Source organism: Platalea leucorodia (genome assembly GCF_965183815.1).
Source record: "Platalea leucorodia genome assembly, chromosome: Z".
Classification (NCBI taxonomy): domain Eukaryota; kingdom Metazoa; phylum Chordata; class Aves; order Pelecaniformes; family Threskiornithidae; genus Platalea; species Platalea leucorodia.
Genome location: NC_138858.1, coordinates 3,075,760 through 3,097,635, shown reverse-complemented (window position 1 = coordinate 3,097,635; position 21,876 = coordinate 3,075,760). Strand labels below are relative to the sequence as shown.

General features: G+C 48.8%; 1 protein-coding gene across 1 annotated transcript in view; it reads right to left on the bottom strand.

Moving 5' to 3' along the window:
- The window catches only part of LOC309602672 (unconventional myosin-Vb-like), a gene marked incomplete at both ends in the record, with an annotated part of 154,289 nt that overhangs the window by 124,434 nt on the left and 7,979 nt on the right, over positions 1-21,876 (bottom strand). The gene's annotated exons all lie outside the window — the stretch shown is intronic.

Sequence of the window (21,876 nt, the reverse complement as noted above, 5' to 3'; positions counted from 1 at the left end):
CTCTCTACATCCACATTTCTTTTTGCTGGAGCAGGTACCGGTTTCCCTGCTCGTGCAGCTGCCAGGGCAAGGTCCTGAGAAGAAGGAATCCAAAATTGCTCCATCTCTGCAGGGAGTCACCTTGAGTCAGGCTTTTGTTGCTGCACATGGACCCATAAAGCGAGCCTGAAGTTGGACTCGGTCAGCCAACACAGCATCAACAGGAACCCTTCAACGATCACTTATTTATTGGTATTTTGGGGGGCGTGTGTCCCCCCAGCTCTTCCTGTTGATTGAAATAAGAGCTATGTAAACTTATTCTTACACAAAACACAAGGGGTTGGGCACCGTCGCACCAAAGATGGTTTTGGCCCTCGTCTTAAAGCCAAACCCCCGGCGCACAACGGCCAAATAATGCTCGGAGCGACTCAAGAGTTAAAGCAGCAGCAGCCATCTAAGAGCCCGCTCTGCAGCTGAAGAGCAATAGATTTTTATATGTATCATGTGTAATTATTTTTAGAGTTGCTCAATAGCTACAGCAGCGGGAACCCTTGGATGTTAATGGAGCTAAACAAATATATTGCCAGAACAGCAGTTTTATCAGGGAGGGGAAAAAAAATAAAATAAATAAATAGACTTCTCGCAGCACACCACCGCTAGCACTCCACAAGCCTTCAATGCTTTCCCTGCCATGAGGAAGGGGCCGGGTTGGGACCCCCAGCCCAATCTCCCCTCTCCTCGCCAGCAAGCAGCATTGCAAGAGACGTAACATCGCTGCAGCGTGGCCAGGAGCCCCATCTTTGGTCGGACCATGACACAAGGAGTGGGTGCAGCTGGCGATGCGTCACTCAGCCTTCCTCGCTGCTCGTACCTCGCCCCGGTTTCTCCAGGCTCCGACACTATGGGAAGGGCTTTATGGACCATTCCTGCAGCTCTCACCCCTCCTGCAAAACACCTTGCCGGCCTTTTCATCCCCACCACCGTGGTTTCATCCAGTGCCAGCTCTCTCCTGGCACAAGAGAGATCAAACACGCTCTAGAAATGCCCAAAATAGCCGGGGATCAGGATGTACCCAGCTCAAGGCAGCCTCAAAAACAGGACGTTGCTGGTTTTGGCTGGAGTCCTGCGAATTCTCCACCTGCACACGGGGCTGGGCTGAGCCATGGACCTGCCTGGATGCGGAGTGGGGCACATTGACCCCAAAGCAACCCAAAAACCATGGTGGTGCTTGCGCACGCTCTAGTGGATGAAATTCGGGTCCACCTCCAGCAGCAGTCTCGGTAATTCATCGCCAACCACAGCCAGGAGCCATCCAACACCCGGCTGAGATGTGGGAACCGCTGGCAGAGGGTAGCAGCTCTCAGCATCCACCACCCAGGGATGGACTTACAACCTGGTGATGAAAGACTTCACGTCCCATCAGCCACCCTGACCACAAAACTACAGAATTTTAATAATAAACCTGATTCTCCAAGACTCTTGTGCATACGCACGTACACAAGGGATTGCACAGCGCAGAAGGCAATAAGACATAGGTGTCTGCAAGGTCTCAGGAGCCCTGGGGGTAACTCGTTCCCCGGCTGGGAGATCCTGAATGCGATCGCTGCTCCAGCACAAGCACTCCCATCCTGCTAAATAGCTGCAGGCTGTTAGAATAGGCTGTTATGAATGCAATTCCCCAAGCATCTATAATGCTGTCATCTCGTGCGTGCATGCACACACACGTCCAAAAAGGGGACTACCTTTTTTTTTTGTTGTGCATTTTCACCGTCCTCCCCTCCTTGCTGGGCTCCAGCAGAGATGCAAGTGCTCAGCCTTCCGGGCAGGGCAGGCTGCTACACAAACCCGCATCCAACCCTTCCCTTTCACCCATAAATCCCAAGTATGTCCAACCGTACAGCGCTGAAATAAAAGCACTTTGTCATTCTTAGATCTTTACAAGGCGAGCTTTAATTAAAACCTGCCGAGGCTTGGAGGCAGCCCACGGTGAGGGCACGCTGAAGCACCATGCTCACATCGCCTGCCTCCCTTGCCTCCGACTTCTGCAACGCGCTCCCTCCAAAGCAGCTTCACACACGGTACGTTTGCCAATTAAATTAATATAGAGGAAAGCCACCAGGTCACCAAACCCATGTCCCCAGGCAGATACCCGCCCGGGCAGGAGGAGAAGATCTTTGTGAACCTCTACTTCCATCAGCTCACGTCTAGCATAATTATTCCACTTTATATGCCATGTCCTGGCTTCGCTAGCTTTAACAACCTCTTGATCTTCTGAAGGAGCTTGTTATGAAGGGCAAGGGCAGGCAAGTCTGTCTCAAAGCACTGGGACCGGAGGATTAGCCTGACTTCAGGCTCAGGAGACACAACCCTGGGCAGATCACTTAACCTCCCGACACTCCAGTGTCTCCATCCAGGAGGGCAGAAAGAAAAGCATTCCTTTAATCCTCAAGGACGCCTCTGAACAAGGTGTTAGCATTAATCAGAAATAGCTCCGCATGCTCAGCCTCTCAAGAAAAAGAAAAGGGTGTTTGTTTTTTTTTTTCATCTGTTTTGTTTTTTTAAACCAGATTGCCAATAAACCAAAGTGATTTGGTGCTCTCAGAGTCTCTTGCATTATTCCACCCAGATTAAGCAGAAGCTTAATAAATTCAATCCCCACCTCCCGATTTGATTTAGATCTTAGCAGGCTGCCGCTACGGATGCAGATTAAAACCACCGTTACATTAGAAGAGGCAGGTCTCGTTTTGTCGTTTGAAAGCCCCCGTTGCTGGCCAAAGGCACTGCCAGCAAACCATCCTCAAACTCCTGGCGATGTGCTCGGTGGATGCTCCAGCGCAGCGGGAAGGGATGCTGGTCTGCACCGAAGGAGTTACACCGACAGCGTCAGAGTATAATCTTCCATTAAATTAAGCAAAGAGTATAATTTTCCATTAAACTAAACTGAGATAGCTAACTTTTAAGCATTTTTTTTCTTCGTCTGGGCTGTTTGGTGGTTGCAACAGTCTTCAAGGCAAGCTGGAAGTCAGCAAATCCATCTTTATTCTTATTGTTTTTTTAATCTCCTGAGTTATTTCAGGAATGGCAATACTCACAGCTGACCCCAGGAAGTTTTCATTGCTCCTGGGTCAAGGGCACTTTTCCAGGGGCATCCTTCCACCAGGACTGCAGCCAGAGGGAGGGCATGGCAGAAAACCTACAACACTGGTGATACAATAACATCGACCGCCTGGCAATTAGGAATTCAGTAACGAAGATTAAGATATAGTATCTCAGGACCAAGGTTCTTCCACACAGGTTAAGAAAAACTTATGAAAGGACTTTAGTAGAAACCAGAGACAGTGATGTGCACCTTAGAAAAATCACAGGTGAACACACAAATGTCAACTAAGAATGAGGCGGAGATCGGGACAAATATCTGTATATTTTTCTTCATAAAGCAAGCACACTTATACTTTTCCCCCTTTGCAGCGGGATTATTGCCACTCTCATTCTATATTGTTCAAAGAAATAACGTGGTCCAGTATTACTGGATGCTCCTGAAGAGGACAAAAATACATGAGAAAGAAAAAACAGCACGAGCTTCAATCCTGGCTTCCAAAGAATATTTACATTTATATATACAGCACATGAATGGTTAAGCAGCTTACTTTGAAACAGTCCAATTCAGTCCATCCCTTCGGCTCTCAGAAGCCATCTATTACTAAAAGTAAAGTTTTCCCAAACTTTGCTTTTCCCAAATAAAAAGAGCAAAACACAAGCTCTACCTTAAATGAAAAGAGGTCATACCAGACAGCACAATTTGGGGTCGGGATGTCATTTTTCTTCCCCCCCCCCCCCCCCTTTTTTTTTTACACCACTATCAAAGATAACTCCACAAAGATAACTTAAAGAAGCTCTTGCAGCAAAAAACCAGAAGACTCCCCTTGCAGCCACTGTGCACAGATGCTAACAGCATCCCCTTCCAGCTCTGCACTAAAGCAAACGAACTTGTCTTCATTAATTTGCACTGGGTGTGCAGTCCTGGGCTGAACTGGGGTCACTGCTGTATTTTTGCCCGTCCGCTGGCATTATGCCTACCACCGCAGGATCCCACGTCCCCACGATTAACAGGTGGTTATTTACGGAGTTAGTGAGCTGTGCTAAATGTGCTTGTGCAAACCACCGCGCTTGTCGGGGCTGGGAAGAGCCGCTCGATGGGTGCTGTCAGCAGGAGGGCATGGAAAGGCACCGGCTCCAGGGTTCTCCAGGGCGCCTTGCAGCCTTAAAAATCCCTTCTGCCCCACTTGGCAGTGACTCAGGAGAAAAATCTGCTTCGCCCGTGACGCAGCAAGGCACAGGCAAGGTGCTTCAGCAGCAGGGCAAAAACCTCTCTTAAGGGACTTGTGGATCATCAACTTTTTATTATTATTTACAATATTGAACATCAGGGCAGATGGCAAACTGTAATCCTCCCTTTCCCATCCTCTGAACGAGATTTTCATCCCAGGAGTGATTTCTCCCCTGCCTGACAGAGAAGCAAAGCTCGTATTTAGGTCAGAGCTTCCCAAGCTGTGCCGTGACTCCGGGACCCGCTGACCCCTGCATCTCACCCCAGGCTGGCTTCTCCGTTTGCTGCTGGGTACCACCAGTCAGCAAACCCTCACAAGGGTCAGGAGGGGATGGCAGTGGGTTTCGCCACTCCGTACAGAGCGGGCAGGGATGCTCCGGTGCTGCACACCCCTCCACTGCCTGATTTCTGCAACACCAGTACCCGATGTTGGGACACCAAGCAAGAGCCCAGCATCCCCAGCAAGAGCCCACTGAGCATCCACTTACAGCAAGGACCTCTAATAGGAAAAGACCCACTTCTTCCTCACCATAAAAACCCAAAAAGGCGGAAAGGAGAGGTCGCAACTGGCAAATCGACATTTCAACACACAGCAAGGGACACGCGTGACCCCAGTATCATGCTCAAGGGGTAGGGCAACAAAAAGAATTGTGTTTTACTTGTTAGAAAACACAAAAGATATCATTTGGAGCTACAGAATGCAAATGTTAACTTGCTGAGAGCGTTAAATGCAGAGGGAAAGACAGCGGCACACTGTAGAAGCATCTCTAATTCCTCCACATGAGAACGAGCAATTTGTGCATTTCCCAGGGCTGATAAAAACGTACAAACCCAAACAGCCGAGCCAAGGCAGATGAGCATAATCTACACCGTGCCTCATATTCCCCATCCTCCTTGGGCTATCAATGCAGAGACAGACCCAGGGAAAGCACACAAATGCACACCCAGACCATGCCCCCAGCAACACAAGGCTCCTAATTTTTGGGGAATATCTCTGTTCATCCCAGAGCGTTGCAGGGGCCGCTGGATTTGAGCTAGCGAAGCACGTGCTTTGCTGAGGCCTCCTAGGTATGGGGATATTTTCCTCCCCCCAGACAAGCTGTCACGCTAATGGATGTCTCCATGTCTCCCACCAGCCCTAAATCTGCTCTATTTCTTTTTGCTCAATTTTATCCCCCTGCCCAAATTAATTCAGATGATGATTTGCATAAAGTGTCACAGCAGCTGAGCAGTACTCAGCTGCTCGGACAAGAAGTGTCTGTAGCATTTATCCACTGGCTCATTAGCAGCATTTCTAACGAAGGGGGGTTTAAAAGGCTTGGGTTCATCATTGCACCAGCCTCATCTCACCGAGAGCAGAGGTAAAACCGGCACCGAGCAGAGCGGGGCTGCAGGCGAGCCCCAACACCAAGCATACCCCCGGTACTTCCATCCTGAAGGCTTTGCTTTAATTAAATGTGATTTCCAGGACTAATCAATAGTCTCACACGTAACTAACAGCCAACTCCTGTTTTCCTGTCCTCTCCCCTACCATTTCTTCCATGGCATCTCAGTGATGCTCGTTACTGCAGGCTTAATTAAGACTGACGGGTTCAGTGCCAAGGTCTCGGGCACACACACAGCCCCGCTCTCACCGCAGCAATGGGCTGAAATGCAAAAATCCCTCTTGCAATAAGTCACCGGACGCTGCAAAACCAGGCAGAGCCCCAGGTGCTTTGGGACAGTGCAAACAAACCATTCTGTCTTAATTTTGGGGGAAAAGTAGTCTCTCCTGGGCTGGGGAGCAATCCCCTTCTAGGCTGCAAGACTGGGATTTACCCTAGGCAGTGCAACAACTCTTGTATTTTTATTTTGCTCCTCTACTCTTTAAGAAACAACAAAACCAAACCTCTCTGCTGGGGTCAACAAGACTTCACCCACAGGGGATGTGCATTATCGCCGCTAACGAACCATCTCACAGCAGCCCAGGATGTTACGGGCTGCGCCCGTTTAATTGGAGATGGCAGCGCATGGGGTGTCGCTGCCCACCTTCTTCTGCAGCGGTGCCTTTCAGGCATCGCATCAGGTTGAGCACAGGAACCCCTCGCCTTTGGTTGCTCTGAAGCAGCGCTAGCGAAGGCTGAGAACTGGCAGCGGGACAGGCAGGCTGCTGCCTGCTACGAGGATGCGGCCAGGAGCCTGATGAAATCACGGGCTGCAAGGCAGGGCTGCCCCTCTGGAGGTCTAAGCCTGGACTTAAAGCATGTGCTCCACTGGAAGAGGCTGAGGGGAGATCTTATCACTCTCTACAACTGCCTGAAAGGAGGCTGGAGCCGGGGGGGTCGGTCTCTGCTCCCCAGGAACAAGCGATGGGACGAGAGGGAACGGCCTCAAGCTGCGCCAGGGCAGGTTTAGGTTGGATATTAGGAAAAACTTCTTCACGGAGAGAGGGGTCAGGCCCTGGCCCAGGCTGCCCAGGGAAGTGGTGCAATCACAGCCCCTGGAAGTGTTCAAAAAACGTGTGGATGTGGTGCTTAGGGACATGGTGTAGAGGTGGACCAGGCAGCTAGGGTAACGGTTGGACTCGATCTCAGAGGTCCTTTCCAACCTTAATGATTCTATGAGCTGCTACAAACCCTGGCAAAGCCCCTCCAAAACTTAATATTCACCAGCATTAGAGAGCTGCACCAAGAGTCTGCGGGGTGGGAGACCCTTCTCCAGGTCCTGTCCCACCGAGCACCAGTAGCAGCAGATCACCATCCCAACGAGCCAAAGCAAGCGCCCAATTTCTCTTCTATCAGGCCTGGCTCAGCCCTACAAGACACTCACCATTTGCTCTACAGGACGCTTAACGTCACCATCCAGCCTCTGCCACATTGCCAGAAAGAGGGATGCTCTGCAAACCCCCTGAATCACTGCATAGTCCATGGGGAAGCACAAAGTCCGCTGCTAAAGCCAACCCAGATGATCATGCACTTGACTTGCGGCTCCTCCTGGAAGAGCTGCAGGCATCAGGACAGCAGCAGTTTGGAGCAGGGGGCTCAACACCCCCTTCCCAGGCATCTCTCCCCTCGGTCCAGCACCCATGGGATGCTCACAGCCACACTCCAGCACTACCCACCCAACCCAGCTCCTCCGGTGCTCTTTACCTTTTCTACCAAGCCGTTGCCTAAAAAATTGCCACATCGCACAGGATCAAGAAAAAATTCCTTGACCCAGTGTCTAAGGGGGATCAGGATGAGACCCATGGTCCTAACTCAGCCACGCAACCAGCTTTTTTTATTCCAGTAAGGGTTACTGGGGTTTTACAGACTACTTTTTTTTTTCTTTTTAAATTAAAAACTCCATGCAGGGGTCAAGTGTCTCCATAGGATGACTTTTACCAAACAGCCCATCATATTGCAAAAGTTAAATCCTTCCAGGCTACTTTCTGCAAATCCCTGTTGATTGGTGTTAATTACCCTTCTCTTGCCTAATTCTCAATTAATCAAAACTTTGAGCAGCGCTGTGGTGTAATCTTGCCTTCGCAGTCCCGTTTTCCATCTGACCTCCACATCAGCACCTTGAGGAACATAGGCTGGATCCAAAAAACGCTTAATGTACATCATATACATTTGATTACTAATAAAGTAGTTAAAAAATGGCTTTTGGGTTTTAATTAAGTAGTTAAAAATGGCCTTTAACCCCAGATTTTCCCATCCTCTATCTATAACAGAGCCTCGTGATGCTTTAGGGAAACCCATAAGCATGTTCTTTCCCCAGTGCTGTGGCCACCCTCCATTAAATAATTTTATATTAAAATGATCCTGGGAGGAGCCAGGCTCAGCAGCACAGGGCAGGGCAGCCCCGGCCAAAGGACATGGCTGGGGAGCACCAGGAATTTCAGCTGGAAAAGTTAAAAAGACCGGCCGCTTGTAGGCTGTAATTGCCATCACACACGTGGCATTCACCATGTCACAAGCATCTTCCAAAATTCAGGGTCCACTCAGCCGTCCTCCCCACCGGGCACTGCCATGCCCAAACAGCACCACCAAAATCTACCTTTAACTGCAGAGCAACCTCTCCACCCAACTGGATTTTCAACCTTATTAGAAAGAAGTAATTGGATTAATCAACCTGCAGAGTTATCCCTCACCTCTCCAGAACTCATGCGTTAAAAACCCTCTTGGAGCATCACCCCATGCATGCTTAATTCAAAGGGGTTCTGACCTATAGCTGTATTTATGGGGCGTTTCTTCAGCCCTTTCTAAGCAGATGGGTGTGTTGGAAAGGCCCCTGGGCCACCTCTGCATCCTTTTCATTGCGGAGCAACTGAAGGAAAACAAATTGATTACTGAGGATTTAAGTAAGCAACGTTTTAGCGGTTATAATTTAAAAATTCCAGCAATAAGGTTTGTTAGCCAGGAGACACTCAATGTCCGGAGAACGGCACCTGTAGTCAAGAGCAAAGCTGGAATAAATAACTTTTAATTAAAATATTTGAAGCAGTGAACAAATATTCATACACCTCCATTTACTTAGGAACAGGGGGCAGAAAAAGGGTCTCCTGGAGGGAAGGACTGCTCTTGCACTTCCATTTTATTGCAGTCATTTCCAGGTCTTTGGGAACGTGACTTGCGCCCAGCTCCGCTTCTCCCAGGACTGTCCACGTGCCAGACCTCAGATGCGCACTTGTATGATGAGTTATTCTATATTACTGTATATATTTTGTCTCATCTCCCCAGTGAGACAAAGAAAATAAGCAAGATTTTGCAATAGCTAAACTGAAATTGGTTCAAAACATATCTCCAAGGAAACTCAAAAAAAAGGTGGCTTCCTTTTTAATATATAAAATGGAAGGTACAGGATGGCTAGACAATCAGCTACGTTTTCCTCCTTATTTCCTTACAACTTCAGTTGTCCAGCTAAAAAACTGAGATTTTGGCTTTCCAGATCTTCCAGCACTGATATCCTGCAACCTCCTATTTATACCACATAGCAGCTCCCTGGAAAACCATCCCCTAAATCCCGTATACAATTTCCTCTAATAAACGTAGGGGAGGCAAAAGCTTAAATAAGGAAGGATGGAAAAAAAGACCATCTCCATCAACCCCTGAATTTTGAATCGCAGGAGGCGATGCCATCAGCAAAACAGTGTCGGATTCTGCAGGAAAGGCTCAATGAAGGAGATCAAAACGCAGAAGACTGCCCAAGTCGAGGAAGGGTTGCAAGAAGGGCAACGGCTGCCACTTAAAAAAAAAATAAAAAATAGGAAAAAAAAAAGTAAAATAACCACACCACCAAATGCACCTTTTCTAGCCTTCACCTTCTGGTTTGAAACTCTCCGTGACTTGGCAACGTCCCCCGCGCGTTAGGCAAATCCAAGGTTATCTCTTCCCCTGGGAAGGGCGGATGCCCCAGCAGCACACAAACGCACGCTCCCACGCAGATCAAACACGGCTCTCATTAAACAACCCAGTGGCCGCACAGCAAAACACCCCAAACAGAAGGAGAAAATAAAAATAAACTTAAAAAAAGCAGCTATCACGGCCACCAGCTGCTACTTCTTCCTTCCCCATCCCACAACGAAACCGCTCTGTTGCGTGTCTCTTGGATCAACGCATAGGACAACATCCATATCCCAGCAGGAGATGTATTTACTCATTGAAACATCCCTCCCGGTGTTACAGGAGCATTTCTTTATTCCTCCCAAGCGGTTACACCCCACCTCTGGGCACAGGCAGCACTGAGCAGGCAGCGGGTGCAGAGTTTCAATGCAGGCAAGGCTCAGCTCCGGCTCTTCCCATTATCACCAGCAGCATTCCAGGAACATCCCAGCTACAGGATTTCCATCCCACTACACATCCCCCAGCTCAGGCCCCAGGGGTTTTGCTCCAAGACCGAGAAACCCAGTTCCAATCCAAGGGATGCATTTCCCTTCGGGAAGGACATGCATTTATGGTCACGCTTCAGCCGATGCCACTTGCCTTGAAGCCACCAGGTCCCACCAGCGCAGCTTAAGAACTACAACCTGTTTCAAGCAAAACTAGTTAAACCGACTCTTACCATCCAAAGTGCGGAAAAAAAGGATTATTAATTAGAAAAGCAGCAAAACAAATGAAAATACACCCCGAAGTTACAGTGGTATAAGAGTACGTGAAGACAACTCCTGAGAGATGGAGAGTGGCTCACTCGAGTTAGGGCAAAACCATTAACTCAAATCCATCTCTACCAAACATTGCACTGACTTTTTTTTTCCCCTCTCCTCTAGGGAATGACTATATGCTTCACTAGGCAGATGAATAAAACAAGGCAAAAAAATTAAATTGAAGAAACAATATGTTATCCCAGTTTATTTTGCTGTGAAAGCAAAGTTTTTGCAAACTGTGCTGCCAGTTCCCAGCTCATCATGTACAAGCCCAAAAGTTTCTGCCTTTTCTGACAAAATATTCAGTCCTGCAAACCTCACAGGCCGCTGGCCAGATGGGCACACCTGAACTTGTGCTTCAGCCACCACCATGGGCAAACTGGGTCACATGAAGCCCCAGATAACCCACAGCATCATCACTCATGTTATGGGTTTGTCCCACGGGACCTCCAAATGCATCCAAGGGGGAATTGGGTGGAAGTGTCGATCTGCTGGAGGGCAGGGAGGCCCTGCAGAGGGCCCTGGCCAGGCCGGGTCGATGGGCCCAGGCCACGGGGTGAGGGTCAGCAAGGCTCAGGGCCGGGTCCTGCCCTGGGGGCACAGCAACCCCAGGCACCGCTGCAGGTGTGGGGAGGAGCGGCTGGGAGCTGCCCGGCGGGAAAGGGCCTGGGGGTGCTGGTCGACAGCCGCTGGACATGAGCCAGCAGGGTGCCCAGGTGGCCAAGAGGGCCAGTGGCATCCTGGCCTGTATCAGGAACGGTGTGGCCAGCAGGAGCAGGGAGGTGACGGTGCCCCTGCGCTGGGCACTGGTGAGGCCGCCCCTCGAATGCTGTGCTCAGCGCTGGGCCCCGCACCCCAAGGCGGCCATGGAGGGGCTGGAGCGTGGCCAGAGCAGGGCAGCGAGGCTGGGGCAGGGGCTGGAGCACAAGGCTGGGGAGGAGCGGCTGGGGGAGCTGGGGGGGCTCAGCCTGGAGAAGAGGAGGCTGAGGGGAGCCCTCATCGCTCTCTGCAACGGCCTGAAAGGAGGCTGGAGCCGGGGGGGTCGGTCTCTGCTCCCCAGGAACAAGCGATGGGACGAGAGGGAACGGCCTCAAGCTGCGCCAGGGCAGGGTTGGGTTGGGTATTGGGAAAAACTTCTTCACCGAAAGGGCTGTCAGGCCCTGGCCCAGGCTGCCCAGGGCAGGGGCTGAGTCCCCATCCCTGGAGGTATTTAAAGAACGGATAGATGCGGTGCTCGAGGACATGGTATAGATGGACCTGGCAGTGATAGGTTAACAGTTGGACTCGATGATCTTAAGGGTCTTTTCCAACCTTGACGATTCTATGATTCTATGAATTAGTGGTTGTGCACATCCATGCATGCAGCAGCGATTTAGGACCCTGCTCAGAAGGGAATAGGATCTACAAAAAGCAGAGAGATGCTGAAGCAACACATGTCCCTTCATCGCTGCTCTTTCTTCCAGCTGCTTGCCCTTTCATCTCCCCCTTGGGCTAGAAGGTCTTTTCCCCTGTCCCACACTATGGAGAAACTGCAGTCTGCTGCAAACTTTCAAAGAAGTATTTTTAGGTGCTTTCATAAGGGGAAAAAAAAAAAAAAAAAAATCCCTGTTTGGATCACCGTGTCTGGCCATGGTTTATAGCCACCCAACCCATGAAGCACATATCAATGTGGCAGTCCTGAGAAATGCCAAATTGCACAGCATGCCGGGGCTGCCCACACGCAGTGGGAAGCCAGGCAGTGGTGGGGGGCAAGGCGTGCTCCTCCTCACCGCCACGGCCCCCAAACTCCCTCTCCAGCCTTCTCAAACCTCACATGCAGATCAGCAGAGAATTCTCTGCCTAATAGCTGGCACGCAATGAGTCCAAATTTGTATTTTAGGAACTGTTTCCAAAGTCTTTAGTATCCCCGCCTTGACAATAGCTGCTTAATGGGACTCATTTCAAGTTCCACAGCAATTAGTCTTTGAAATCCCATTGCCTTTCACAGCGTGATGCGTCCATACCAGCTCCCTCCCAGCAGCTAATGGGAAAACAGGCTGCTGCAAGCCAAATGGCTGCCAACTCAACAGGTTGCAAGAAAAGAGATCGTGCTCATCCACCTCCTCCTCAACAGCAACATTAAATTTACGAAAATCACTCGACGTTATGTTCTTCACAGGCGTTTCTTCTTAAGCCATTGCTGGTGAGATGCCCCCCAGCATCTTCAAGCGCATGCCATGTTCCAAATCTGGACAGAAGTGAAAGATTTGCTGGATGAAGGCTCCTCGTCCTATAAAAGGCCTCAGCATAAATGCAGATGTTCAACCGTTGAGTCAGAAGCAGTCACACCAACCTAAATAAAACCTCAAGCAACGTTCAGGACATGAAACATGACGCAGTAGGCAGCAATGTTTCTTTCCCCAGTCTATGAAATCTCTTGCTTATATTCTTAGCAGGACTTTTCTTCAACTGCCTAAAACTCGAGTTTTGATGCTCTGTTCCCCCACATACCTGGTGCTAAATGCTGCACAAGCTCTGGAGCATTAAGCAAATGCCAGCGCAGGAGATGGCCTTGCAGGGCCTCCCCTTTGCAGGGGGCTTGGCGTCATTTGAGAGCCAAGGACACGGGCACAGGATGGCACCAGCTGAAGGACCACAGCCCCCTGGCGTGGGCAGCATGGCCAGCACTGGGAAGGGGCTTAGGAGAGATCCCATGATCTATTTCTGGTGCCCATAAATAAATGACATACAGGTCCTTTTTGAAGGGACGAGCAGACGGTGTTCTTCCATGTATTCCAAGCATAAACGATGACTCCATTTCTGGATAATTAGTCAATTAATAATTTAAAGAGATGATGCTGCTGTTATCCCCAAGCCAAACGTGACCCACAGAGCTGAATTCCCAGAGCTTAAGAAACACAGAATGAAAACTCCCAGAGCAACCTTAACCCTGCTTCGCACCATGACTGCAAACGTTCGAGGTATTTCAACCTTCAACTTAGACAGTTAAAGGCGCTTTCTAATTTATTGCCCCAAATCAAGCCAGCTTTTCGGACATATGAGCGCCTCTTGCCTATAGAAGCATCCCGTGCCGTGATCCCATCACCCAACCTACTGAGAAGCGAAGGTCTGTTCGTTATGAACAAGCATCAAGCACAACCACAGGATTAAACTGAAACTCGTGATCTGAACTTCAGTTATTCTCCATACACGTCAAAACTCCCTGGAGGAACTGAAAAGGGGTTCCCCCACCCAGCTGAGTGTGGCTGAGGAGACAAGGGTCACTTCTTTTCTACCGCTTGCATCACACGGAAGTCATGCTTTCCTAGGTGACATCAGAAATAACCCAAGTATTATTGCACTTTGAGCACAATTATAAGCCTTTCCTCAAGCAACAGGTATTTAACGTGGAATTTCTGATAAACTCGGGGCAGTCCTTAAGTAGAAATTTTGAGAAAAAGGTTATTTTTACTTTTTTATATACATATATATTTTTATAAAATGAAGCCACAGGAGTAGGAATCAGAATTTGGAGTGAATTTTTCATCAGCTTACCACATCAGAAGAGCCAAAATTCAAGCTTTCAGCTTTTCAGACCACCTCAGGAGGGCAGGCCGAGCTCGGGGACAACCACAGGGGACGGTGGCTTCACTGACGCAGCAGCAGGAACCCAAAGCATGTGGGAAAACTGCAGAGTTATCCAAAGCTCAGCTGAACAGAGGAAAGGGGTTTCCATCACATCCCAAGCTTCTCCACGTGGGCCAACTCCCTCTTCCACTAAAAACACAAAGGTATCTCCAATACCTATTTCCCTGGAAATTTTAGAATATCAGATGCAAGTCTCAAGCCACCATAATTATCGGAATATAATTCATGACAATAAAGCATAGCAAACTTGGGTATGGGATGTTTAAGGAATAAAACAACCTCAAACCAATGCCTTGATAAATACAATAGTCTCCAAGATTCAATTTAGATAGAAAAAAAGTCATACCCTTGCCTCTTCTCCTCAATATCCTGGGAGACGAGCAATGCATAGGTGTTTTCCAAATTTAAGACCATGCCCATCGTCTTCACCTCCTCCACCCACAGCCAAGCCACCTGCCTAACACCAACCAGTCTTTGCCACCATTTCAGTTTTCCTCCTCCCCGCAGCACCTCTCATTCTGCCACTCCCCGATAAGCCGGCTCGCCCTGCAAAGACGGCAGCGAGCTCTTATTAGGGCATTATTAAAGGTACTGCCAAAGCACGGCCTCCCTATTCCCAGCTACGGTGGAGATAAGACCCACTTTCAGCAAACAAATGGTACGTTCAGAATACTTTAGTAAGAGCAGGGACTCGAATGAGAGAGCAGGTCCTATCAGAGCATCGGCGAGATGGACTGAACAGCAGAAACGCAAATATTTGCTTTCCCCTCCTCTCTCCTGTCCTCTCTGTATTGTATTTGCAAAACAGGGTCACTTCCAGATGCAAAGCTGAAGGATGTCCCCAGCGTTAACTGCACCACGCTGGAAAGCCACACGCCAAGCAACGCTGCAGAGCAAAACCGGCTCAGCCCAACGCCCGGGGAACCTGTTGTTCACCTCCTGTTGCTTTTCCTTGATGCTTTCAATCATTCCGCTACGGAGGTGGTGCAGAAGGCCCCGTATTTCACCGCTCCCTCCGTTGCTGGTATTTCCAGCCATGGGAATGAGGATCTGAACTCCAGGGTAATGCATTTTGGAGAAACCACCTCAGTCAAAACACGCTTCCCAAATCTTTGCAAAGGTCTGCAAAGACAGCACCGATGGCCACAGCGATGCACGAGCAGGGGACAACGTGGCTGTCACCGATGGGCACAGCACAGCTACAAACTGAGCTCGTTTTGGCTGCCAGCACTGACGTCCCAGTGAGAAATCCCCAGGGACTGCTTTTCACAACAGCTCTTTTCATAGGAAAGCAGCTTAACCTGTTTAAAGAGTATTTTAGCCTGCTCTCGGAGGTTTTCCCTCCGTTGGCTACCACCAAAGCTCTGTCAAAAGGCTGGGCTTTGTTTGAAAGGAAACAACCAAACCTCAGCATCCCCCGCTGCCTGTTTCCAGCCAGAAACGCCGACTGGGAAAGCTCACAAGCTGGGATTTCCCTGCTCCTCCAACAATCCTGAACTCTCCTCAGGACCTGCACGCACGGGAGAAAGCCCACATCTTGTTTTGCACTGACACCGGGCAAAACAAGTCACAAATCTCTCCCAGTCACAAAATAAAAGGATATGGCGTGCTCCAGTAGCTAGACAGACTACCGCAGTTAAATTTTATTATCACTCCTAATGCGTGCTTTATCGCTACAGTAAATTTATCCCTAGCGTCATATGCTCGTCTGCAGAAATCAAACGCAAGAGACATCCCCAGCAACTGCTTAAATCCCCCAAAGCGGGAAGTTTTGCGAGCATGCGGAAGCGACGTGCAACAGAAGTAGAGAGGTCAGCAACCGCTAACCCTGTACAGGGGAACTCAGGGCTCTAATTTGGGAGGCTCACAGCATCCTCCTAGATGGGAGAAGCCCTCAGCGAGGCTCGTGCTTGGTGAGAAGGACGCTGCTCCAGCCGGGCAGCTGCAGGACATCACCACCAGCATCAGCAACATCTGGTAGTTGAAGGGAGACATCAAGATTTCACGTGTCACTCCACCCCCACCAATATTCAAGGCTGGCTTAGTGGCTACCATATTTTCACACCTGCCTTGGCTGCCCACATCCAGTGCAATCAAGAAAATGTTTATGGGATGAAGGAGGCCCCATCCACCCCCTCGCTGCAGGTTTATTACCGGAGCACAAGATCTACACGTGCTTCTCTGGTGGCTTCAGCTTTTCTTAAGCTCTGCCTGGAAATTAAGGGTGGAAAAAGCCAAGTCTCCATTTTTAACTGGCCTGCTTCCATAAAACAACTTAAACATCCTTAATACAACCCAACTCAGCCATCTAACGTGAATCCCTTGGATGGGCGCTATGACTCCCAAGAGATTCCTCCAAGCCTGAACCACGGGTGCTGGACAACTGTATTAACGCAGCAGCCAACTTTTAAAGCGGATATAAATTACATGTAAAACCTAAGAGACAAGGGTGAGAGCTGCTTATGGGGTTAAAGCAGGTAAGGCAGATGCAGCCAGGGCCTCTCCCATCTCTTGGGGTGTTTCAAAAGCTATTCAGCTTTCACATCATGAGCCACGGCTCAGATCTGCATTCATCTCCAGCACGTCCAGCTGCTAGGCTGGCTCTTTCAGGCCTTGGCCACTGCATTTTGCTCTGTCCTGACTTGCTAAATTGCGTGTGTTTTGTGCGAGCAGGAGGAGTGGAGCCAAGTCCTTCCAAAACAGCCTCTTCCCTCCCAGACAAGTTAACTGCATTGAAGCTTAGCCTGACTGCAGGACAAGTTTGTCCAGATCCCAGGTAGATTTTAGCTCTTCCCAACTTTCCAGCTCCTTCCCAGGCACGTGAGAGCGAGCAGGCAGGCATCAGCATCACCGCTGCTTACAGAAGCGGCAAGACCACCTTCCTGCCCGACCGGGTACCATCACTCCTGAGTCACCCGAAGATCACACAAGCTCTCGGCATCACGCATGACTTCCACCAGGGCTTCAACATCCGCTTCAGAAATTCCACTGGAGTATTTCACGGGGCACAACCATAATTTGGAGTTCAGAGCCGCCATGAATACCCCAGTGACCAAACACCCAGAGGTATGTGCGAAGGAAATGGATTTATTTAGACAAGCGCCAGAGCTACGTATCTTCCATCTATCACTCTAACAGCATGTAAAAGCAGCATTTACCAACAGACATGCACTCAAAAAACTGTCAGTCTACTGGCTTCGAAGCTTAAAGGCAGAAGAAGCAAGATTTTAACCTGGGGAAAGTGTTAACCTGCTTAGTAAAGATGCTTGGATCTTATCATAACGTGGCTCTAAAAAGAACAAAATTCGGGGAACTACTTAGAAAACAAGAGCCTTGGGTTTGGGGTTTTTTTTCCGCTGTGGAAGACACAGCAATGACATCCATGGCTGCAGGCAAAAATAGAGCATTAAAAACCACCTACAGCCGAATGACCATTCGAAAGGTTGTTTTCAAAAATAGCAAGAAGAGGTTGAAAACTTGAACCCCCTTCCAGAAACCAGCAGCAGTTCCAGCACATCCCTAGGGTGAAGTTTTTCCCCCAAAACCCTGCCCACGCAGCACCGCGCATCTTCCCGCTGTCAGCTGGGCCCTGACATCGCTCCATCACGTTGGACATTCACACCAGCACAGCAAATCTCAAGATACAGCCAGAGTTTAGCTCCAATATGAAATTAAGACAGAAGTTTTGTTGCTATACTCTGGAAGGATTATAAAGCTATTTTTAATAAGGGGTTCTAAGAAGTTTTAAGGAGACTAAGTTGGTTTTGCTCAGCTCACACGGCTGCAAAAACAAAACCTTGCACAAAGAAACAGCCACAACAAGTTGCTTGACAGAACTTGCACCACTGAAAATTACATGGTTACTACTTGAAGTTGTTGTCTTTGAAGAAAAAGTTTATAGACTACAAATTTAAGCATCAGGTTTGGCTTTCTCACAGTTTTACAACATCGTAGTGCTACACCTCTGCAATTTCAGTTGCTGTTTCGGCCAGAAGCCCCCAATAACACAGGAGTGAGGATGAACCACATATAAGGTTTATGGTACAAAGAAAGCACAAAAACCTGGCTTTACAGATTAATATTCTTCTGTCCTTATGTATTTAAGATGCATTTCATCAGGTGGACACCTTCCCGAGCTGGGACACTCAGGGCAAACCCCCACATCTGGTTCCCCATCCCCATAACCAGCCAGCACCAGTCACACCAACGGCTGGACCAGAGCTGCATTGCACTGGATCACATCACCCCAAAAGTGATGGGCATCCACAGCCTGGGGGTGGTCATCTCTGAATAACACAGATTCGCTGAAACCAGTTAGTGCCAGCATTTTCTTTTTCTAAAAAAAACACAGAAAAAAACCAAAAAAACCCACCAAAAAACCAACCAAAGAAACACAACAACAACAAAACCCAGTAAAAACGACAGGAAAAGAAAGAAAACCCATCCTGAACCTGGGAAAGGGTCAGCAAAATAAAATAAAATTTTAAAATTATAAACAATAATTAATTATTTCTACCCTGTGAATGTTTCTCCCTCCCCCACCATAGAGCTCAACCTCTATCGTCTGAAAAGCGTTTATCTGAAAGTGGGTCATGTCTCCTGGCATTACTAGATCTTCCCAAATTTCCCCTGATTAGTCAAACGCGATATCCTCTTTGACATCTGAGTGATTGAGGTAGTGTGTAATGCCATTTTTCCCCTGAATGAGCCACATCAAAGAGGGTTATAAGCCGAGAGATGGTATGCCGGATAAAATAGTCACCAACAGATTGTCCCCAAAATATTACCGAGGAAAATTAAATTGTTTTGTTGGAAGGTTTTTCCTTTAGAAACATTCAGCCTTTAGTACCGAACACCGAGAGACAAGAAGCTGCTTTCAGAGATGCTAAAAGGATGAAACGTCACTAACTTATGAACTGCGTGGTCCGATAGTTAAAAAACACTTCTGCATGCTGAAGTCCTGGGGATTTTCTATCAGGCGCAACATCCAGTCTGCTCCTCACACAGGGACACCAAAAACCATCGTGCTGGAGATTAGCGACAGCCTAAATTTGGGTAATACCTCACAAACGATTGAATATTAAAGCAGAGTCATCCGAGACTAAAAAGGAGAAAAAACAGTAAACCTGCTGCTCAAAAAAGAAAATATCATTTAAAATTAGGATATAATGGCAATTAGTTGCTCAGGCACCATTTATTATCCAAAGGGTTCAAAAATATCATCCTTTGGAGCAGAAGGATGCCAGGACCCTGGGAGGATGCTCAGCAGGGACGAGCGCTGCCCCGGTGACTGGAGGAAGAGAGTTGGAGTTCCCAAGTACTTCTCAGGTCAGCGATTAGATGAGATCCGGGCAAAGTTTAGCAAGTAACAGCAGGGTTTGCATTCTGCTGATTTACTTCACGTGACCTTCCAGTGCTGAAACTTTGTACCAGAACAAAGACTGCCAGGAGACAGCACCTTTTTCAGCCAAAAAATTCAAAAGAATAAATAAAAATAATATAAAAAAAAAGAAAACAGTGAAATCTTGGAGAGTCTACAGACTTTTTGGCATTGCCAAACAGAATATTCTATAGTCTGAGAGTAGACTTTTCTTTAAAAAAATATGGATTTCTGCACCACAACATTCCTTGGACAAAAAGAGGGGCCCCAGGGAGGCCGCGTTTGGGTAAGATCAGCAGTTTTTCTGCTCAATGCTGGACTTTGGGATGCAAGCGCTGGTGCAGCAGCACTTGGGGAGGAGAAGCCTGCTCGCAGCTCGCTCTTTGGGGGTTGCAAGGAGTTGCGCAGCCTGAAGCAGCCTCTGGCATCCCATCTTCTCCAGCACGGAGTGTCGGGTGCTGAACGGCAAATTCAAGCAAGTTTTGTTCCTAAAGATGATTTAGATCCACCTTGATGGTCAAGCAAATGGATATGTCAGGCTTCTCAAAGCTGGGCCGCGTTGCTCATGTCCATCTGGCATTGAGGGGATGGTCCCCGCGCTCCCATGCCAGGGAGGGAATTCCCTAAAATAAGTGGGTGCGAGCACAGCCATCACTCACCGAAACAGCAGCAGGGAGGGCGAAGCGTGAAAGGATGAAGATTAGCTCCGACAGCCTCGACTCCGCGTTTATTTTGGCACGGCAAGAGCACACGAGGCTTCAAAGCAGCTCCCAGCGAGGGGCCGGGCGGCAGACATCACCCCCAGGGCGGCAGCAGCGCTGCGAGGCTGAAATCCACAGCCGTTCCTGCCACCAGTTGCACCAAAGCACCAGCCCTTTTTTTAACCCCTGAGCATCAATATTTTCTGGAATTCAGATTTGTGTCCTTAAGACACCCAGGTTTTTCTTTTTCCTTCTCTTTTTTTTTTTTTAAAGGAATTATTTTATTTAAGAGCTCTGCCTGCATCCTCCACAGCAGGGCAGACAGAGCATAAGCATTCCTCTCACCACTCTGCACGGGGACGAACAAGTTATCACCTCGCTGGGGCAGGATCCAAACAAAAACCAAAGGCTTTAGAAAGGCAAAAGAAAACAAGCAGAAGGAAAGCAGAGCAAGAGATTTCAAACTTGGTATTTCTAGGGTCTACAGAAGTGAGCTGTGATCTTTCTATCTCTCTGGCCAGGGTCTTTATAATGCCCAGGGCCATAAAACACACGCTACAGGAGAGCCAAGGGCAGGTCCAGCTCAAAAGCAGAGTCCCTCACCCAGGGACCTCGGTCCCCCGAAAGCCACCCAGCCACAAACAACGCGTCCCCAGCTGCACTTCAGCTGCCACGGCCAGATGGGAAAGGAAAAGCAAATTGCACCTCTGCAATGCCAGAATCTGGGGGAGAAAACCCCAATATTTGGAGTAGGGAAGTCCTTGCAGACACCCCCGAGGGGAGCTCTCCACCAGACCCTGGGTGAGATGTTCACACTCCATGCAGGCACGGCTTCCAGAAAAGCTTTTAAGTGGTGTTAACGGTCTTGCTTCAGCCAAAACTTTGTTTGTTGGTACCATTAACTGCAAGATGATAGTGCAGGTGTCCACGGTCTATCCCAGCAGGGAAGTGATTTCTTACAAGGCCAAGTGGAGACAGGAAAGCAAGGGGACAGCACTGCGAGACGAAGACGCTGATCGAGCACTGGGTGAGTGGCACTTGGGTCTTTCATTTTCTTCGTTATTTTATTTCTGACCGTCAAACGTGGTGGTGAAAGCAGGCATCAGGCAGGCAAGAAACGGGCACTCCACGGCTATGGGAAAGGCTGGCGAGAGCCACACCGGTATTCATACATCCGCCTCCCGCCGAGGTCTGCATGGGTCTGGAGAAGGACCTTCTCCTGCACCTCCACCTTGTCTCTAAAACAGGACACGTGGTCCTACCAGGAGGTAGGGGTGGGACCCATCCAAGACCACAGTAGTCCAGTACCGCCACATGAAAGCCACCTCTAGGTCTCCAACCCACCCCACCAGGAGATGAAGTGTCCTTGTTTGAGACCCACACCGTCCCCAAAGCACTCGGCGGGTACCACTCCTCCACTCCAGCTGGACATCACACTCGCTGCCCAAAAAGCAGCAATACCCACAGCACCCATGTAATCAGAGCTCAAAGTAATTAAGAAGCATAAATCCACGAGGGAGTTACTCAGCTTAATTAGATTGAAAATTATAGCTTCCATCATCTCGGAATTTTTGCATCCACTCACTGCCTTGAGATACGCTTACGCCAACTTTCTGCTCACTTGGGGCATGGCACCAAGGACCGGCTTCGTGGCAGGCATGGGGATCAGATTGTTTTAATTTTTTTTTTTTTTTTTTTTTTTTTTAAAAAAACATTTTCAACACTCATTTGCTAAGACACATGTCAGCAGCTCCGG